The sequence below is a fragment of the Panthera uncia genome, chromosome C2 (genome assembly GCF_023721935.1).
Source record: "Panthera uncia isolate 11264 chromosome C2, Puncia_PCG_1.0, whole genome shotgun sequence".
NCBI classification, from domain to species: domain Eukaryota; kingdom Metazoa; phylum Chordata; class Mammalia; order Carnivora; family Felidae; genus Panthera; species Panthera uncia.
Genome location: NC_064810.1, coordinates 77,714,993 through 77,732,972, shown reverse-complemented (window position 1 = coordinate 77,732,972; position 17,980 = coordinate 77,714,993). Strand labels below are relative to the sequence as shown.

General features: G+C 45.4%; 1 protein-coding gene across 5 annotated transcripts in view; it reads left to right on the top strand.

Moving 5' to 3' along the window:
- LPP (LIM domain containing preferred translocation partner in lipoma) overlaps nucleotides 1–17,980 on the top strand; it is a 679,983-nt gene that overhangs the window by 68,700 nt on the left and 593,303 nt on the right. The gene's annotated exons all lie outside the window — the stretch shown is intronic.

The following is a 17,980-nucleotide window of genomic DNA, read 5'->3' as shown; positions in this document are numbered from 1 at the left end:
AGTTTAAAAAATCCAGGCTTTCCTTTTGAAGCGTGGGCACTGATAGCTGGGATAGAATAAGAACTAGAGAAGAACCAAACTGTTTTCTTTTTATCTTGAGTTGATTTCATTGGCAATGGACAAAACAGGACAATGCTAATAAAATGTGTGACAAAGCAGAGGCAGGGCAGGACTCAGCTCTTGGAAGGAGGCATGAAGGGAAATTGGAAGAAAATTTGGAGTGATGATGATTTCGGATTGCCAATAAGTGTATTGCTTCCTTCTTTCTCCTTTGGCATGGAAGGAAGCATTCTTGAAATGGAAAGACCAAAAAGAAGATATCAATGAACAGTGTTATGGGCATTTGCAAGGAAAGAAAAGTTGTATTATTGAGTGATTTTTGTTTACCCCTGTGCAAGCTGCTGCTTCTTATGCGATCTCATTTTATTTTCACAAAAACCCTTTGAGGTAAGGGATGCTAAATTTGCTCAGGCAAAGGGTGTGAACCTTTGTCTTAGAGGGCCTGCTAGAGCTCCAGTGGGATGTGAGTCGGAATCCTGTTCCACACTCAGGGGAAGGGCAAACAGGTAAGGGAAGGTTTCCCTTGTGTTTTGGAATACTTCTGAGTTCAGTGGGTAGGACAGAACATCATGTTCTAGAAGGTAGGAGTGGTGAAAAGAACAATGGTGTGGGCTCCCCTGGGCTGTGCAGAGATCTGAGGAAAACAACTGGAGAATTCTGGGAAAAGCGTCCATGTAGAACCTGAGATCTGTGGTCTCCATCCCAAGGACCAATCCCTATGTGCCCTGAGCCCTGGCTTTATTCCAAGCAATAAGCCTTGCCGTGTTTATGGTCTAGTTGTCCAAAACAGAGCAGATGCCGTAGTGACTGGTCAAACCTAACTTTATTTAAAAGTGTAACTGAGTTTATAGTTACATTTTGTCACCTTTTCTTAATCACCTGCACCTCAAAAGAACAACTGACCTCTGTGCCAATAGATCTGCATAAGATAAAGGGCTGGCATCCAGTCTTTTGACTCTTAAAATCCTTCAGCTTGTTAAAATTTCACACCTGATCTTGAATGTTTTGTCCCAAGCCTGCACTTTATGCATCAAATGTGAATCTTTGTTACCTGCTCTACTTCCTGAGTTGTTTCAGTGTTTGAAATTAATTGTGATTAATATGAAGAGGTTTACTTGGATTAAAAACAAACCAACTCACCCAGTGTGTAATGACCGAATGGGAGAGAATTCCTAAACAGGAGGAATCCGGAAGACATTCGCAAGTGATTGTTGTCCATTCTAAAATGCCAGTGCAGCCTTGGACCGCATTAAATAGGGCATGTCCTCTAGAACACGGTGGGTGGGGGATCCTGCTGGTAACCGGCAAGTCCAGAGGTAAGGTGGGCTTCGGGGCCAGTCTGAACAGGACTCAGCTCTGTTTCCTATAGCGCTCCTCGCTCTGCCTTCTCTGCGTTGGCTTCCACCTTGGATGTTTCACCCCGTGGTCAAGAGATGGCTGTGTGCCTCATCCTGGGCCCTATGCCTCCTATGCCCATTGTGGGGAGAGAGCCTTGTCTGCCATGTCCCCATGTCCCTGGGTTACTGCACGTTCCTGCACAGTCACTGAAGCCAAGACGATGAGACTGTGCTAAGTGCCACGTGCACTGGGCCCTCCTCTGGAACGGAGTCTGGAGATCCCATGGCAGCTGCACAGTGGAGAAGAGTGATCACTCAAAGAATATCTGGGGGCTGCTTGGAGGTGGCGAGAGGACTAACACTATTTGGGTGACCGCGAACTTCCTTTCTACCCTCCCGTCAGAGCTCCCCTAGGTTGTCAGCTGGTAGTCTTTGCTTCATCCTCTGAGAGGGATCTTAGCCAGCTGGACTATCTACACAAGAACGCTGTGAGGCCCGGAAATGATGTCCCACCAGGAACTGTTACAGGAATGAGAGACTCCACTGGAGAGGGCAGAGGGCACACGTGATGATGGCCTTTAAGAATATAAAAGTCGGTCGGAAGAGGGGTGGCATCGCTCGTTCACAAGTGCATCTCGAGTTTGGTGGGATCTCTAGCCCATAATAGGTGCACAGTGCATTTTCATGGCTAGAAAGAATGAATCCAAAGGTGGCGAGTGTCCCTTTCTCCAAGGGCATTCCATTACACACTGGCCATTCGCTGTTGGAGGGTTTTAGGAAATCTAGAGCACATGAGCCTGGCTACGTGGCTTTCTGGGAACAAAACAAGTGCCTGGCAGAATGAGTCTTTCGGGACCAGTAGGGCTTAAGAAGTTTGCGAGTGCATAAAAAGACAGTACGTGCAGCAGAATGGGGTTTTGGAAGATCTGCCAGTTATTAGATGTGCACCCCCAGAAAAACGACATCGCCCCTGCCTTCATTTCCCTGATCTGGGAATTAGGAATGATAATCATTGCTCTGCCTGCCTCTCGTGTTTGCTTAGAGCAGATGGGTTGAGAGATGCCAACCTGTTTTGCAGACTGCGAAGCGTGGTCCATACATGATAGATTATTATGGTGGAATGACTCATCTTGAATAGAAAGAAAAATAAGACCGTGTGATGTGCAGTCCCCCAGCACCAAGCCTGCTACGTAGTATATGCCCAGTGTATGTTCTTCCTCCCAACCCTACAACCCCACCATCCCCAGGATTGGATGGGCGCTAATCTGTCCTCAGTCTTGGAAGCTGGCTTCATGGTAACGGTTGAAATTGAAATGCAGTTGTGTACTATTATTACTTTTCATATTTGATTTTGCCCTAGGTAGCAGGAAGTGAAAGGAGGTGGACTTGAGAGACTGGAGAAGTCTCCATGCTTGAGAAATCTTGAAGCTACAGTCTAGCTGTTAGGCTCTTGCTCTGTTTGATTAGATAATCACACCTCTGTCTAGGCGTGACCGGCCCAGTGGGAGTCCGGAAGGAAATTATTTTCCTCTGTTGATACTAGTGTACAATTGTTGACGGTAGCCAAAGGCTTTCATTTTTAATATTTCCTTTTTGGTCCTTAGAAGGATCAGGTATTAGTCTATGCCGGAAACAAAGCAACAGTCACTTCCGCCAGAGGTGAATGTCTTGGCTCCCTACAATTACTCGGTCAGGTGGTTTCTGGGCACGTGTGACTGTCTGCTGAGCCAGCTTTCATTGCTTTTTATGTTATTGCTTCCAAAATACAAAAGACTTGCTAGGTCTGAGCAGGAACCCATGCAGCCACCTGGGGCTCTGGCTGTTCTATCACCTAGGGATGTCTTGTAGGAGATGTTTGCTGTCCATAAAAATAAAAGGTAGGGCTCTCTCTGCCTCTTTTGTTTCCTTCCTTCTAATTCCATATTCTTCTACTTCATGAGCTCAGCACAGTGGAGACACCTCTGTTCTATGTTGGACAGGGCCCTAGGAGGTCAGAGGAATTCTCAGGTTCTCCTACACGGATTCCTGTCTGGTGAAAGATGTCTGGTGTCTCATGCATAGGGAACCCATAAGTCCTTTGTAGATTGCTGCTGAATATCTACCCCTCCTTCACAGAGTGTGTGCTTGTTCTCTGCCCTAATCCATTGTTATTCTGGAAGTTAGTAAACTTCAGGGTCTTAAGGACACCACAGTGAATTAGGCACAGTCCCTGATCTTGGAGAGAAAGACCTATGCATAAGAAATACCACATTAGAAAGAAAGGTGTTATTTACAGCACACATTTACTAATCACCAGATCTGTTTAAGGCTACATAGTAGGTGCTTGGGAAGTGGAGGTCCTTTATAGCCTCAGTTCTCATGGGGCTTATGTAAAAGGTTGGGAGCATGGAAAGAATCGGGGAGGTCAAAGAAAGCTCCCAGGAGGAGGCGATCTGATCTCAAAACCAAGGCCAGACTACTGGCAGGGTGGGCCTGTGGACATCATTTGGTCCCTAGGGCTGGGCAGGTTCTGAGGGTAGAAGTAACTGACAGCAGAATATGGCTGGGCCGGTAAAGAATCTGTCATATTCCATGTGTGGTTCAGACTCCAGTTTATTTTCCATTCACTTGCTGCAGCCAAAAGTGTCATGTTGACTTTGAGTTGAACTGACATTATTTCCATGATCCTCTCTGTGTGGCCAGAGCACGCCTGGGTGTGTGTCACCAAGTGGGAAAGCATCTCGGTATTCATGGGGAGGGCCAAGGGTTTCTCCCAGGAGTTCCTGATAGCTGATCTCTTCTGGTCTACTTCCTGGGTATCCTGAAAAATGGTGGAGTTGCTAGGGACCGGGACTGGGGCTCTCATATGTGGCCCCTATCTTTGTTATCTATTGCTGCATAACAGACCCCAAACTTAGTGCTTAAAGCAGAGAACTTTTATTATCTTGTACTCTTTGTGATTTGGAAGTTGGGAGCAGCTTAGATGGGAGGTTCAGGGTCTCTCCTGAGGCTGCAGTCTACGTGTCTGCTGGATTGCAATTTCATCTGAAGGCTCAGCTGGGGTGGACCCACCCCCAAGCTCAATCACATGATCGTTGGCAGGATTCAGGCCCTCGCAGTGGTTGGACTGAGAGCCTCAGTTCCTTGCTGACTGTCGGCTGGAGGCTGCCTTCGGTTGTTCGCTGTGAGAGCCTCGCCATAGGGCAGCTCGCAACATGGGACTGCCTTCCCTCCAAGCAAGTGAGCAAGAGAGAATCCCCCAGATGCAAGCAGCCGCAGCCTTTCTGTAGCCTCGTCCTGGAAGTGACACACGTTCCCTCTGCCTCATTCTGCTTGCTTGAAATAAGTCACTAGATCCAGCCCACACTCAAAGGGAGGGATTACACAAGGGCATGAAGACCAAGAGATGGAGTTCTAGGAGGTCATCTTAGGGGCTGTCTGCACAGATACTCTAGGTTACAGGGCATGTGCTAAGGTGAGAACAGGAGCTACATGGCACCGCTGGAGAAACCCAGCACACCTCTGTGGACCCGCTTTACTTGAAGATTGTGGGCGAGAACTCCATTTAAAATCTGAATATAGACATTGAGCTAGAATTGCACAGAATGAAACTTGGCGTGGCTTGTCAGAGGAAGATCACAAGTTTTCAGTTAATGCTGTGCCCCTATTCCTCTATATTTTTACCCTCCTTACCAGTTAGAGCTGCTATGGTAGAAGTGTTGAATGTTCTGGCTTGAGCTTTTTGCTGTACAGGTGAGACACCAAGACCTGGAGAGGGGACAAACTCTTCTGCGGCCATGGAGCCATTGGCAGCCATTGGAGGGACCCGCTGAAGCTCCTTTGTCTCTGGCCCAGTGCTTCTCGTTCACCATCCTGCACTGTCTCTCTTTCTGAATCAGTCCATACAGACTTTAGGCCTGGTTTCTCTGCTTTTTGCAACCTCTGTCCAGTTCCAGAAACAGATTAGGGGAAAATAGGTTCAGATTTGGAGTCTGGAGCCTTCATGTTGTCCCTTTAGTTAAATCTCAGGGTCTACATCTCCTGTTGCGTCCGGCTATGTCCTGAAAAGTTGCGTAAATCAGTGTTACTTGGCTCAGTGTGCCTCGGCAGTATGAATGACATTTGTATTAAGAACACTGAACCGATACTCAGTATTGCTGTGGGACTGACAGGATCAGACATGAAAAGTCAGCCAATACCTTCTGTCTGGCAGCAAGTTCTTTTCTAGAGCGTCCGTTTCCCCCCCACCCCCCAACCAAACTGTCTTTTCTAAAACCAAATCTGGCAGTCCATTTTATAGAGGATGGCAGGTTCCCTTAGAGTCTTCCTTAACATTCCTCAAAAGTTAATGGAAATGGAAGACTTAAAAATTATGGTCAAGGTCGTTAGTAGCCCTGCAGCCAAACTAAGGAAAGCCTGCTTGGGTCAGTAAGACTGTCGCTGGCCAGAAGGTCAATATGACTCCCCTGCTCCATGGCCCCTTTGACTCTCAAGATGTTTTGATACTATTAGTGCTTTCAAAGTGTAGCTTGTCTATTATTTAATTTTTACTGACAGTCCATAACAGGAAATAGTTTGGGTTGGGTGTAGGCAACAAGATAGAACAGAATTTGGAATGGGAAGACTATCATTATTAGCATTAGTTGCCTGATCTTAAGTCACTTAATCATTCCTTTATTTAAAAAAAACGTTTTTAATGTTTGTTTGTTTTTGAAGCAGAGGCAGAGAGTGCGCAGGGGAAGGGCAGAGAGAGAAGGGGAGACACAGAATATGAAGCAGGCTCCAGGCTCCAAGCTGTCAGCACAGAGCCCGATGCAGGGCTCAAACGCACGAACTGTGAGATCATGACCTGCGCCAAAGTTGGACGCTCAACTGACTGAGCCACCCAGGGGCCCCCACTTAATTTGAAAAACTGGTAACAGCTGCCTCGGATTCTTATTCTTTTGTGTTCACAAATGTACACAAAGTGCCTGCCAAGGGGGTACTTAGCACAAAGTTGGTGCTCATGAAACATTAGCCGGTGCTCTCCTTAATAGTCAGTAAGGGCTGGAAATTACCCTCAGTTGTTTACTGTGTCAGGCCATTTTCTCAGTGTCCCCGCTTTGCACTGTCCCCTTGACTTGAATCAGGCCTGTAGCATTTGCATGTGTCAGCCCGGATTTCATGTTTTCCTGAATAAGTAAAAGCCTTCCTGTCTATAATTTTGCTCAGTGGCTCCCAAGACATAAATACGGACATCATAATATGCTCATATTTTCTGCTATTTGGGAATACAGTACCTCTGAGAACAAAATATAATATTCACACACTATGTTTCACAAGGAAGGCCTTTTGGACATCAGTACTTGGAAAGTAAGCATTGCTTTCCATGACAAGATTGTCTAGTCTAGAGGATGAACTCCCCTCACCTGCCATTAGCTACCTCTTCCTTTGTAAATGGCATCTTCTCTGGGCCTGCCCAGCACTGACCCTCTTTGGTTCCTCTTTGGACTTCTTTAGGATGACGTCACCTCACCCTGCTTCAATGGTGACTGGCTTGAGTTATATCAGTTATTAAAAATGATCTAATATTTCCCTTTTAAATCTAGGGCCCTGGCTCGTTCTATGATTAAGCTAGTGATTTATTTATAATATGGTACGAGACGGCTGCAACCACTCTATGATGTAATCTAAGAATGACATGAAAACAAAATAGGCTTTTATATAATGAAAGTGTTCCTGTAATACATTTTATAGCAAGGCTTTTTTTTTTCCATTGAGAATGGAGATTCTTTCCTTTCCTCCCACTCTTTCCTTATCGTCTCTTCCCATTTATAAGTCTCAGGGTTTTTTAAGTCAATTAAAAAACAAAACAAAACAAAACAACCCCAAACACCGACATTGGAAACACCACTCAGACTCTGGTTTGCTCTTCTAATCTTGTCTTGTCATTTTCTGCATTGCTCCTCTCCCCACGGCCTCCACGGCCTCGGGTATGGCTACTGCTCTGCCTACCTGCCTGCAGCCTCCTCTCAGAGCCTGGAGTCCTCACCCTTCCTTTGCTGATGCTGTTCCTGCTACTGTTAATACCACCACAATCTTGAATTTTCTCCTGCTGAAGTCCAGTACAACGCATCGGTTCCTACAGATAGCAGACTTCTTCAGGCTGGCTCAGATGCATCTCTTCCTCCAAGCCTTCTCTGAAGCTTTTGCCCCTTACTTAGCAACACTTTATCTGTGTTTGTCGTAGAATGACCTGCAGTGGCAAGGTCCCATCCCCCACGTCAAGGCACATTCATGGCAGATCAGAGTTTAGAAGAGGAGAGGTGACCTAGGAGAATGGGGAAGGGGTCTTTGTGGTTCTGGTTCTGCTCTTGACACAGTCATGGGGAGGTCACGGCCCATCTCGGAGTGTCAGTTTTCCTCCTCTGAAGAAGGAGTGGTTCGGATTTCATTTCATGTGGCCACATGGCGTGTTGGTAGTGGATTCTTGTGATGATGTGTTGAGAATGATTCTGAAACTGTATCCTGACTAGTAGGAAAGAGTCCGTGATTATGTAGCAATATCTGCCATAGCTTTAGAGATGGTTAAAAATGTATATTTAATCTCACATTTATCCATGCAGGCTGGCTGTGGGAGTTGAGAAGGTGGAATTTATCTAAGACTAGAGGGGCCTTGGTTTATTGGAGGCCTGAGACTCCCCAAATTCTGTATGTTCTTGGGGTAAGGTAGGGCCAGGAGATAGCTTTCACCTGCTTGTATTCTTTACTTCCAAAGAGTTACCGTGCCCATACTATTCTAATATATGCCAAATATGGCATTTCAAGGTCAAAGCCAGAAAGTTAGGTGACTTTGCCGGGGTCTTATTGGGTCAGGGATCACAGAGTTAACCCTTGGAACCTTTGGATCCTAGGTGCCCCTCTTCCTGATCCCAGACAAAATGCCGACCTCTCAGCAGAATACTACATTGCTTGAACTCTAGGTCCTAGAACAGTGAGAGAAGAAGAGGAGGGAAAGGAAGAGGGAAGTTTAGGATGGCACAGGAGACCAGAGCCTTTGAGGGCTGAGAGAAGGAATTGGAAGTAGTTAGTGTGGAGAAGAGAGAAAGGGGATGGAGGGGGAGGGAACAGAGCAGGAAGGGGACACACACTCACTCTCTGTGCTCTCAGAAGGAGTTCTGGAAGCAGTGGGTGAAAGCAACAGAAAGACATATGAAGATTTAATATTATGAAGGACTTAATATTATGGGCAGACCACCAATGGCATGTGCCATTTTGAAGGGTGATGACTTCACTGCTGCAGGTAGAGGTTGATACTAATGGGTCCTTTGCAGAGGGAATAAGAAGTTGGACTGGAAGCCCTCTAAGGTCCTCCCTGTCCTGAGAGTCTGGAATTTTCTGAAGGCACGTTTTATGTGCATTTAAGTAATTCCATTTTAAAATGAAGGCTTTATGGAGGAAAGTGATTTTTCCTTTCTCCATGGTCTTGGCACACATAAATGCTGACTTATCTTGGGCAGTCTTTGTTTCGCTTAGCATTATTGTTGAAGGAAAGCAGGCTAACTGAGGATGTCTTAATACTTTTTTTGTACTGAGTGTATTTTTGAGGATGATTTCTGTGCTTTTCAAGGGATTTCCAGAGAATTCTGTTCTGTTGGCCTCCCTCAACCCTTCCTACCCCCCAGTCAACGATTTGCTTTTTCTGTAGTATCAGAGTGCTTTGTTTATATATCCAACAGAACATTTGTGTCACTTTGCTCTGCTATATAAGTATACTTCCAGTCTTCCTTTCTTACTAGATTATAGAAGCTTCTGAAGAACATGAATCCTGTCTTATTCCAGAAGACGACCTATGGTGGAAGGGAAATGGTTTGCTAGTAATCATGATGGCTCAGTAACTTACCAACTATTTATTGAGCACCTGCTGTGTGTTAGACACTATTCCATGTTCTGTGAACAAAATCAGACAAACCTTCTATTCGATGGAGACAGACTACATACAAATTAATGACTAAACATGTAATATTTCAGTTGCACTCTATATTCAGAAGAAAAATAAGACTGATTAAGGGCACAGGAGTTAGGGAGAAGTTCTTCCTGATAAGGGTCTACATGAACAAGGACCTGAAGCTGGAGCTGAGAAGAGGAAGACTGTTTTAGGCTGAGAGAAAGTAATCACAAAGGCCCTGAGGCTGAAGCCTGTTTGGTACATTCTGGAAAAGTGAGGAGGCCAGCGTGGCTGGGGTGGAGTGACTTAGGGGAAGAATATGGGAGAGGAGGTCACCCACACTCATAAAAATCATTGCAACAACAAATATACTTGTACCTATTGAGGTATTTAGAGAATTGCCTTTGCGATGTAGAGAAGCCACAACGAATGAAAGGTTGGCTTAAGATGTTTCTGCTTTTCAGCTTTAAGATACAGGGGCAGTAGGTGGGAGCTGGGACCGTAGCAGCGCACAGCTCAGAACAAGTTCAGGTGCGAAGGGTACTGTTGGTTTCCCTCCTATCTGTCGCCCTTCTGGCCGATGGCTCTCCTTTTTGTTTCTCTGCTCCCGTGACAGGTGCACCTGCAGGGAGGCTGGGGCAGATGGGCAATTGCATGCCTAATCACCCATTCAGGCACCCCCTTATTTGTTTTCCACATGCAAATATGGGTTTTTTGCAGACGGATGTAATATATTTGTTGCTTCCTCATTTTATTTAAAACAAAACAAACGACCAACCATGTCAGTTGAGGGCAACAAATAGAAACATGAGTATTATGGTCTTGCTGTTCGTGCTGATTACACGGCTGAAAGGGATCCGAGGCAAATCAGTGTGTTCTGTGCTCAATTATATTGTTACTTTGTATACTATCGTTATTACGGTCATTATTGTTAAATAAAAAAAAGGTTTTGAAGAAGGAAGTGGTATTATTTTCCCTAAATCATTTTCTCAATATTTCAGGCTCCACATTTTTACTGCGTGGTTTCCAGTTCCACCTTTTTAAGTTTCCGAACTTCTGGACCATCGTTAACCAAAAGGGCATCGTGGAATCTCCAAAGGCCATTGGCAGGTGGTGCCTGTAACTTCTTTAGCCTGGAAATAAACAAATAAACAAGCACAAATTAGAAGTATTTGCCCCTATTGATGCACTATTATTATTGTTGTGCAAGATCATGCAAAAAGTCACTTCCATTTGTCTGAGAGCCTGTAGGTCAACAGCAATACCAGATAGAGGGCTTTGGTGGGTGTTTGCTTGAAATTTGTAATGAAATTTCAGATCTCTCGAGTAGCACGTCCGAATTCTTGCACGTTTTGGCAAACTCAGGGAATCCGAGGCCCAGAGAGGTAAAATGGTAAAATGACTTGTCCACGGTCTCGGAGAGTAAGAGGTAGAGATCGGACTTGAGGAGCTGGCACTCTGGCAGATGGCTGCCTCTGGGGTCTGGGGTGATGAAGACACCGCTGGGACCCGCAGAAGATGTCATCTCAAGGTGAGGTCTGTGTGTAAATGGTGTGCACGTGTCTCATTTCTCCCTCATGACCTCCCTTAAAAATCCTTTTTTGTGTCAAGTGTTTGGCGGAGAAGCAGCGGTGGGGAGTGAGGGTAGGAACTGCTTACAGCTTACCTGACAAGGCTGTAGACGGGCTAGGGGTGAGTACGTGTATACTTGTGCGTGTTTGGGTGTGAGAGGTGGGGGTGCGCACTGGCACACTAGGAGGGAGAGACCACTTGGCAGTAGGCACGGAATTTCTGAGCCAGAAGGAAGTCTAAAGCTTAATGAATTTGACTGCTTTTATTTTGTAGAAAAGGAAACTCACGTCCAGAGTGGTTGAGAGCTTTGCCCCAAATCGTCTAACTTTACTTGAGTACTTAGAATATCAAAGCAGCAACATCTTTTGATAGAAACTTTTATTTGGAGAAGTACCAGTCATCACTACCAAATTGTATTTACTCGTTAGCTCCCGTGAGATGGAGTGCCAGTCTACTTCAGCGTTCTTTCCTCAGATATGGTTTTGGCAGGAGGAGAATGTCCAGGGCAGCAAGCCCTGCACACGCAGGCCTCCTCTGGTCCTGCAGACCTCACAGATACCTGATTGGACATCAGGCGGACGTTTAGTTAACTGACCGTCCCAATGGCAAGTTCACAAGTAATCCTCTGAAAAGTTAAGTTTGGAGATCAAGACCACTCAAGTAACGTCTTGTGTCTCTTTTATATATTCTTAAATGTAGGACCCTTTCACTTTTAAATGTAAAACATTAGGATGCTGGATGTATGCACTGTGTTTGTAAGGTACAAGGTGATATTTTTGGTGGTGGCCCCGAGAGCAGGAAGGTCCGTAGGTATGAAAAGGGCAAACCCTTGGGGCATCTGGGTGGCTCAGTCCATTGAGCATCCGACTTCGGCTCAGGTCATGATCTCGAGGCTTATGGGTTTGAGCCCCACTTTGGACTCACTGCTGTCAGTGCAGAGCCTGCTTTGGATCCTCTGTCCCACTCTCCCTGCCCCTCCCCCATTCGCGCGCGCGCTCTCTCTCTATCTCTCTCTCTCTCAAAAATAAAAAAACGTTAAACCTTAAAAAAATGAAAGGGCAAACTTTTGTCAGGAACATACAGAGAGAGGGTTTTCATTCTGTGTAGCGGCTACAAGAGTGATAAACGGCCCACGGGACGCCCTTGACACTGAAGCCCCCTAGGAGCAGAGGGTGCTGAGCGAGGAAAGGACTATTGACATAGCACGATTCAACCTGCTGTGTCTGTTCTCTGCAGGGGACCTCTCTGCAGCTGTTTGCCCTGACGTACATGCTGGACAATCCCAGACACCAGCGGCAGCCTCGGTGTCTGTATCAGACCCAGCGTGTTAGGGTTTGTGTCTGAGCCCCCGTGTTTTTCTCTTCTCCCCTACCATCCCCTCCCCACCTCCCCCTTTAAAAACACTATTCTTCGAATTATTTGAAGGTTTATTTATGTTGATTTCTTTATATTTTGTAACTAATTCGTTTCTTGTTCCTATCTGAAACTAATTCCCTTTATGTGAGACCACATTATAATATACGTGAATTCTCTTCGGCTCTTTCTTCTTTTACTAAAGAAAAAAATGTGTTCTTCTTCTCTCCTCGGACTTTTAGCTTTCTTGTCTACATGGACAAACTGCTTTTGAACAGTCTTTAGGGAGTTATTGACTTTGTTAGAACTACTACTATAGAAGCAATTCCAATGACAGAATCCCACATTTAACTTGCTTTTCCAGAAATAATTTATTTCTACTTTAGCTTCAAGGAGTAGCAGTGGGGAATAGGGCATTCAGAAAATAAGAAAAACGTGCCAAATGAGTTGCTGATTTCCAGTGAGGCACATGGAAAAAAGGTTTTTATTTCAGTGACCTCTCTGCTCACTGGAAAACTCTGGGCTGGTGGATTTCATGATCCTGGGAGTCTGGGCGCTCTCGAGTTACAGCGAGTGAGGAGAGCAAATCGCAGGGTAGAAGATGGTCTTGTTGGGCTCCTGGGGGTATGAAGACATGCTGTACTTTGGCCTGAAGACACATCAGTTCTTCCAGTCGGGTGAGGTTTAAGGAATAGCTCCACCAAATCCCCAAATACGTGGAGCACTTACAGAGCGCTGAGCTGATAGAAAGTCAGCCTCAACGTGGGTTAAATTTTAGCGTGGCCGGTGGCCAGACTTGGTGATTCCTACTGGGTTTGTTCAACAGATTTCTTACTTAGAGACACAAGCCCGTTTCTTGTTCCCTGAGTTGGGTGGTGTCTTTATTCGATTCTTCTTGCATTCAGATCTGCAGGGTACTATTAAGAGCAACATACTTACTAAGGGGATGGGATTATTGAACTCTGGCCCCAGCTCTGCCACAACGACCTGTGGAACTAGTCACAAACATTTCCATTTACTCAACAAATATTTAAATGAGCGCTTTTTACACATCAGGTGCCAGAGATACAAAAACGTGTCAGACACGGTTCTTACCTTCGCTGCTTTTAGTCAGGGGTAGAGAGCTAAGTACCCAAATAGAACATGAAGTGACTTCTCCTTTCTGGGTCTCCCTTTTACATATCGAAGAGCCAGCACTGGGTTAGATGATGGCCCCAAGGTCCCTTCTGAGGCTAACATGCCGTCATCTGTGCCAGATTCATCAAGTATCCGAAAATCACTTATCTGTAAATATCGACAAACATTTCCCCTTCCTCCCCAGTTGATAGGTGGTGATGTTGAAGTTGAATGAGACAGTATCTACAAAGTGCTTTAATAAGCAAGTGGCAGAAAGACATGGTCTAGGTTTGAGGCATTATTATTAACGGAAAAATGAAAACAAGGGCTGATGTTTTTAGAGAGAGAACAGATGGTTCTTTTGTTTAGAATTTGAGTATAAAGGAAAGAGAAAAAGAGATACTTGCCATATTGTTTAGGCCCTGAATGTGAGTGACTTCAAAATGCCAAAACAATCTGGTTAGGAAAGTCCCATGGATTCAAAATAGCTCCCACACTGATCAAACTGTAATTAATTTAACAAAAAAAATGACAGTAAGAAAAATCCTAACGAGAAATGCCACGGTGACAATTGACACAACCTAACAAAAAACTCCCATCTTTGCGTCAGCTCTGGAAACTTCATTTTTCCCGTGCTCAGGAGTTCTACCACACAGAGGAACAAATTAGTGAGAACGGATTTAAAACTGTGTTTCTTTATCAAGTCCCCCCCCCCCCAACCCCCTGCCGAGTTATTTCGGTTTTCCGTGACTCATAAAGGAAATCTTCAGGATTCATAAGAATTTGGCAGTCCTCTCCCACCTTTGCTGCCGGGTACTGACAGGAGAGCAGTGGGAGCTGGGGCATTTGAATGAGAGAGCAAACCTCAAAGGACTTGGGTGACATTGCAGAGGGTGGTGGCTGGGACGCACCTTTGAGAAGCTTGAGAGGAGACTTTGAAAGGGTTTCTTCTCTCTTTATTTCTTCATTGCTTAGGCTCTGTCTGCACAGTACACAATTAATGTATCCTTGTGACAGCAGCCTTGCCCTTCCAGTGCCTATCACTCCCAAGGTGACAGAAAACGTGGGCTGTGAGAATGAGCTCATGGGCCACCAAGCAGGGGGCGTTCAGTAAAATGTGCTAGACCTTTTGTCCAGGTGCTGTCTGACCTGTGGTGTGAGTGGGCCTGTTTCCCCGCTGTGGAAGAAGGAGGTTCCTAGAATGTTTCTTCTGACACTCCTCCCTTCAGGTCCGCATGCTGTCATAAACAGTTATAGGAAGGCTGGGGAAGGTTGGGGATGGGTTTTCCTTTGGGAGTGTTTATTAATTTTATTTTTTTTTAAATTGATCTATTTATTTTGAGAGAAAGAGAGAGAGTGCACAAGTGGGTGTGGGGGAGAGAGAGAGAGAGAGAGAAGGAGAGAGAGAGAATCCCAAGCAGGCTCTACACCTCCAGTGCAGAGCCCGATGTGGGGCTCGAACTCAGGAACCGCGAGATCAAGACCTGAGCCGAAACCAAGGGTCAGACGCTTAACCGACTGAACCACCCAGGTGCTCCCAGATTTGGGAGTGTTTAGAGACAAACGTGTGTCCTCAAGACAACACTGATCAAAAGTCCACTTGGCTGAGGTAGGGCGGGTGCTCTTATCCACTCTCTGAGCCCCCTGCCGAGGTGGTTCCTCAGTCCACTGCCTCGGATGGCAGTGTGTCAGAGCCGCAGGTGGCTGGCTCTCTGCCAGACCCAGAGGACCAGAGTGGGCCTGGGGAGAAGCCCCATCGAGGTGTGTGGAGTTCTGGGTGCCAGTCCTACTTCTGCTGCTACCCATGTGTGACCTTCTGGAAGTTTCTCCAGATCTGATTCACTGGTTGGTCTGCGAGTCATCAAAGCAACGGGAAGAATTTCTACCCTGCCCTGCAGCTCAGGCTTTGCTCAGAAGAATCCCGGGGACCCTTTCACGCTGTGTCGTCTGTGTCTTTATCAGATGCCTATTTTCTTCTACCTCGTGTCCGAGTCAGAAGTATACTTGTTAGCTGTAGAGGTGCTCTCCGCCGTGCCTTCCTGATAACCCACTGCTCTCCTCTGAGTTCCCTCCTGTCTTACAGCTCCAGGTGCTTACACCTCTTCTTAAGCCTGACGTCACTGCACGGTGCTTATTCAGTATTGTGTGTTTGTCTTCCCCTCTGGACTGTGAAATCAGCTGTGTCCTGCACGTTTCTGAAGCCTCAGCGTGTCCCTCGGTACCTGGTCTAGAGTAAATTTTCCATAAATGTCAGCTAAATGAGTGAGTGGTGGATGATGATCCTGTGTTTCCTCACCAGGTTGTCCGTTTCTGGAAGACATGGACTTGTCTGATGAGTTTCTTTTCTCCCCCAGGATGCCCATCCCAGGGCTTCGAGTGCACTACGTAATCACCTGCTGTTTGTTGAATTGCAGGAAGAGAGGTAGAGATGGGTCCGGAGCAGGGAAGGCACATTTAGACACAAACTGTTTAGCTTGGTGAGGGGCTGACAGAGGTTGTAGGGCATCTGTGGGTCTGTGATGGAGCACCATGGGGGCTGCGATAGGTGACTGCCTCTCCTAATTTCCTCATTTTCATACCAGGTCCCCTGGGCTGGGTTAGAGACGATTGGTCTCATCCTTGGTCTGGTGTCCGTTTTTTGTTTTTTTGTTTTTTTATATTTTTAAAAAATTTTTTTAAATTCTTCTTTGCATTCATCCTTCAAGGCTTGAATTAGGGTAAATTGTTTGCATAAATCTGCCTCGTTTGATTTTCAACAGTTTGTGGGCAGGGCTGGTGTTTTCTCATAATTGTGTTCCCCACGGGCTCTGGCGCAGAGCCGTCCACAGAGAAAATGCTCAGTAAATGTTTGCAGACTTGAGTTTCATCCCCCGACTTTGCTTTTCTACTGCCTTTCCCCTCCTGCTAGGAGCCAGCTTATATGATAATACCAGCCTTACAATGGAGACTGCAGGGTAAACTTAATAATCAAATAAAAGACGGTGTTTCCTTCCCCACGTTCTTGGTAGATCAAAGTAACTTTGCTTTTGGGTGTGCCCTGCTTTCAAAAAAAAAAAAAATAACGGCAAATATATTCTGCTACCTTTACCGTTCCCCTTTGTTTATGAAATCTCCTTAATATGTTAGGAGAACAGAAAGACTTCTGTTTCTTGACTGTAATTGTTAAACTATATAGTCAAAGTTTTCTGTTTTATTTTTTGACTGATACCATAAAATAGTGTGATGTGATGTGAGGATTTTTCTAATGGAGAAATGACTAAGAATATCCTTGGGTATTCTATCTGCTTCTTAATTGTTTTGTTATCTTGAGTAAGTTTCTTTATTCCTCATTGTTTCTTTGTCTCTAAAAATGAGATTATTGAAAAAGGCGATTTCCAGAACTTGTTTTTCCCCATTAACATTAAATCCATGGTACTTGAGAGCATTGGGAGCAGACATATATTTCGAGGAGTTTATTTATTTTTCTGCCCTTTAAGTGGGAAGGATGACCCCTAGGTCCCTTTAACCAGCAGCTTCAGTAACTTTCAGAAGCCCTTAGGAAGCAGAAGCCCCATAATTCAGTGCACTCCTTCGTGATTAACATCCTCTGCCCCTTCTCAGATCCCAGGCTCAGGTTTTGATATTTAATGATAGGGGATTCTTTCCCCCTTGCACGGAGTGTCTTGTTCAAAGTCACTAATCCATTTAGTGAGTTAACAATTTATTGACATTGAGGGCTTTTCTTTCATTTCACTGCCTCACATGAGAGGTTATAGAGCCTCAGCCTGCTTTGCTAGCGGTTAGTGAACCAAGGCCCGGAGAGGGAACTCTGGTTGTCTCAGGTCACCCAGATGAACCAGAACAAGCACTATATTCAGCTGTAAGGGCACGACCGGAAAGTCTCTGACCTTCAGAAATCAAAGAGGCATGTCAGTGTGGAGTGTGGAGCCCTGAGCGTGCTTCACTTGACCCATCTGTGAAATGGGGTAACGATCTCTTTTCTGCTTGAAATCAGAGGGCTGTCCAGATGACCTCTGGAGAATTTTTCCCACCCTGGGATCTCTGATTCTGTGAGCAAATACAACCAACCCACACCCACCAAGTACTTAAGGCTGTTTTCTAGAGCCTTATAACTATTTATAGACTATTTGTTAGGAGTGCAATACTTTTGAAAACTTAAGAAATAGCTTTATGTATTATGTAAGGGAGGTGATAAAAATTGATATTCACATATGCAAAGTACTTTACAATGTATTCACTTTTTGTTATAGCCTAGCGACATTGGTTTCTCGTTGGTGCCGTTTTATCTTTGTGGAAACTGAAGCAGGGTGAGAAACAAAATGATGCTGTCAGTGTTAGTCAGTCTAAGGACATGGTAAAGCCGTAGACAGTTGAAGCTTTTCCTAGAGCTCAGGAGCTGCAGAGGGGTTTAGAATCTTCTAGGTCAGTGGTTTGCGAGCATGCCACCTACTGACATCTCCAGAGGAACTTAAAGCTCTGTCCTTCTGCTTCTCACCTGATGTCACAGTGTCTGCAGGCGGGGCCTTGAGCTTCAGTCTTATTTTAAATGGGCTCCCAGGAGAACCACTGATCTGGTCTTGATCTTTGACCTGTGCCTTTACTGGCGTTTTGATTAATCTCTTACTCCGTGGGTGGC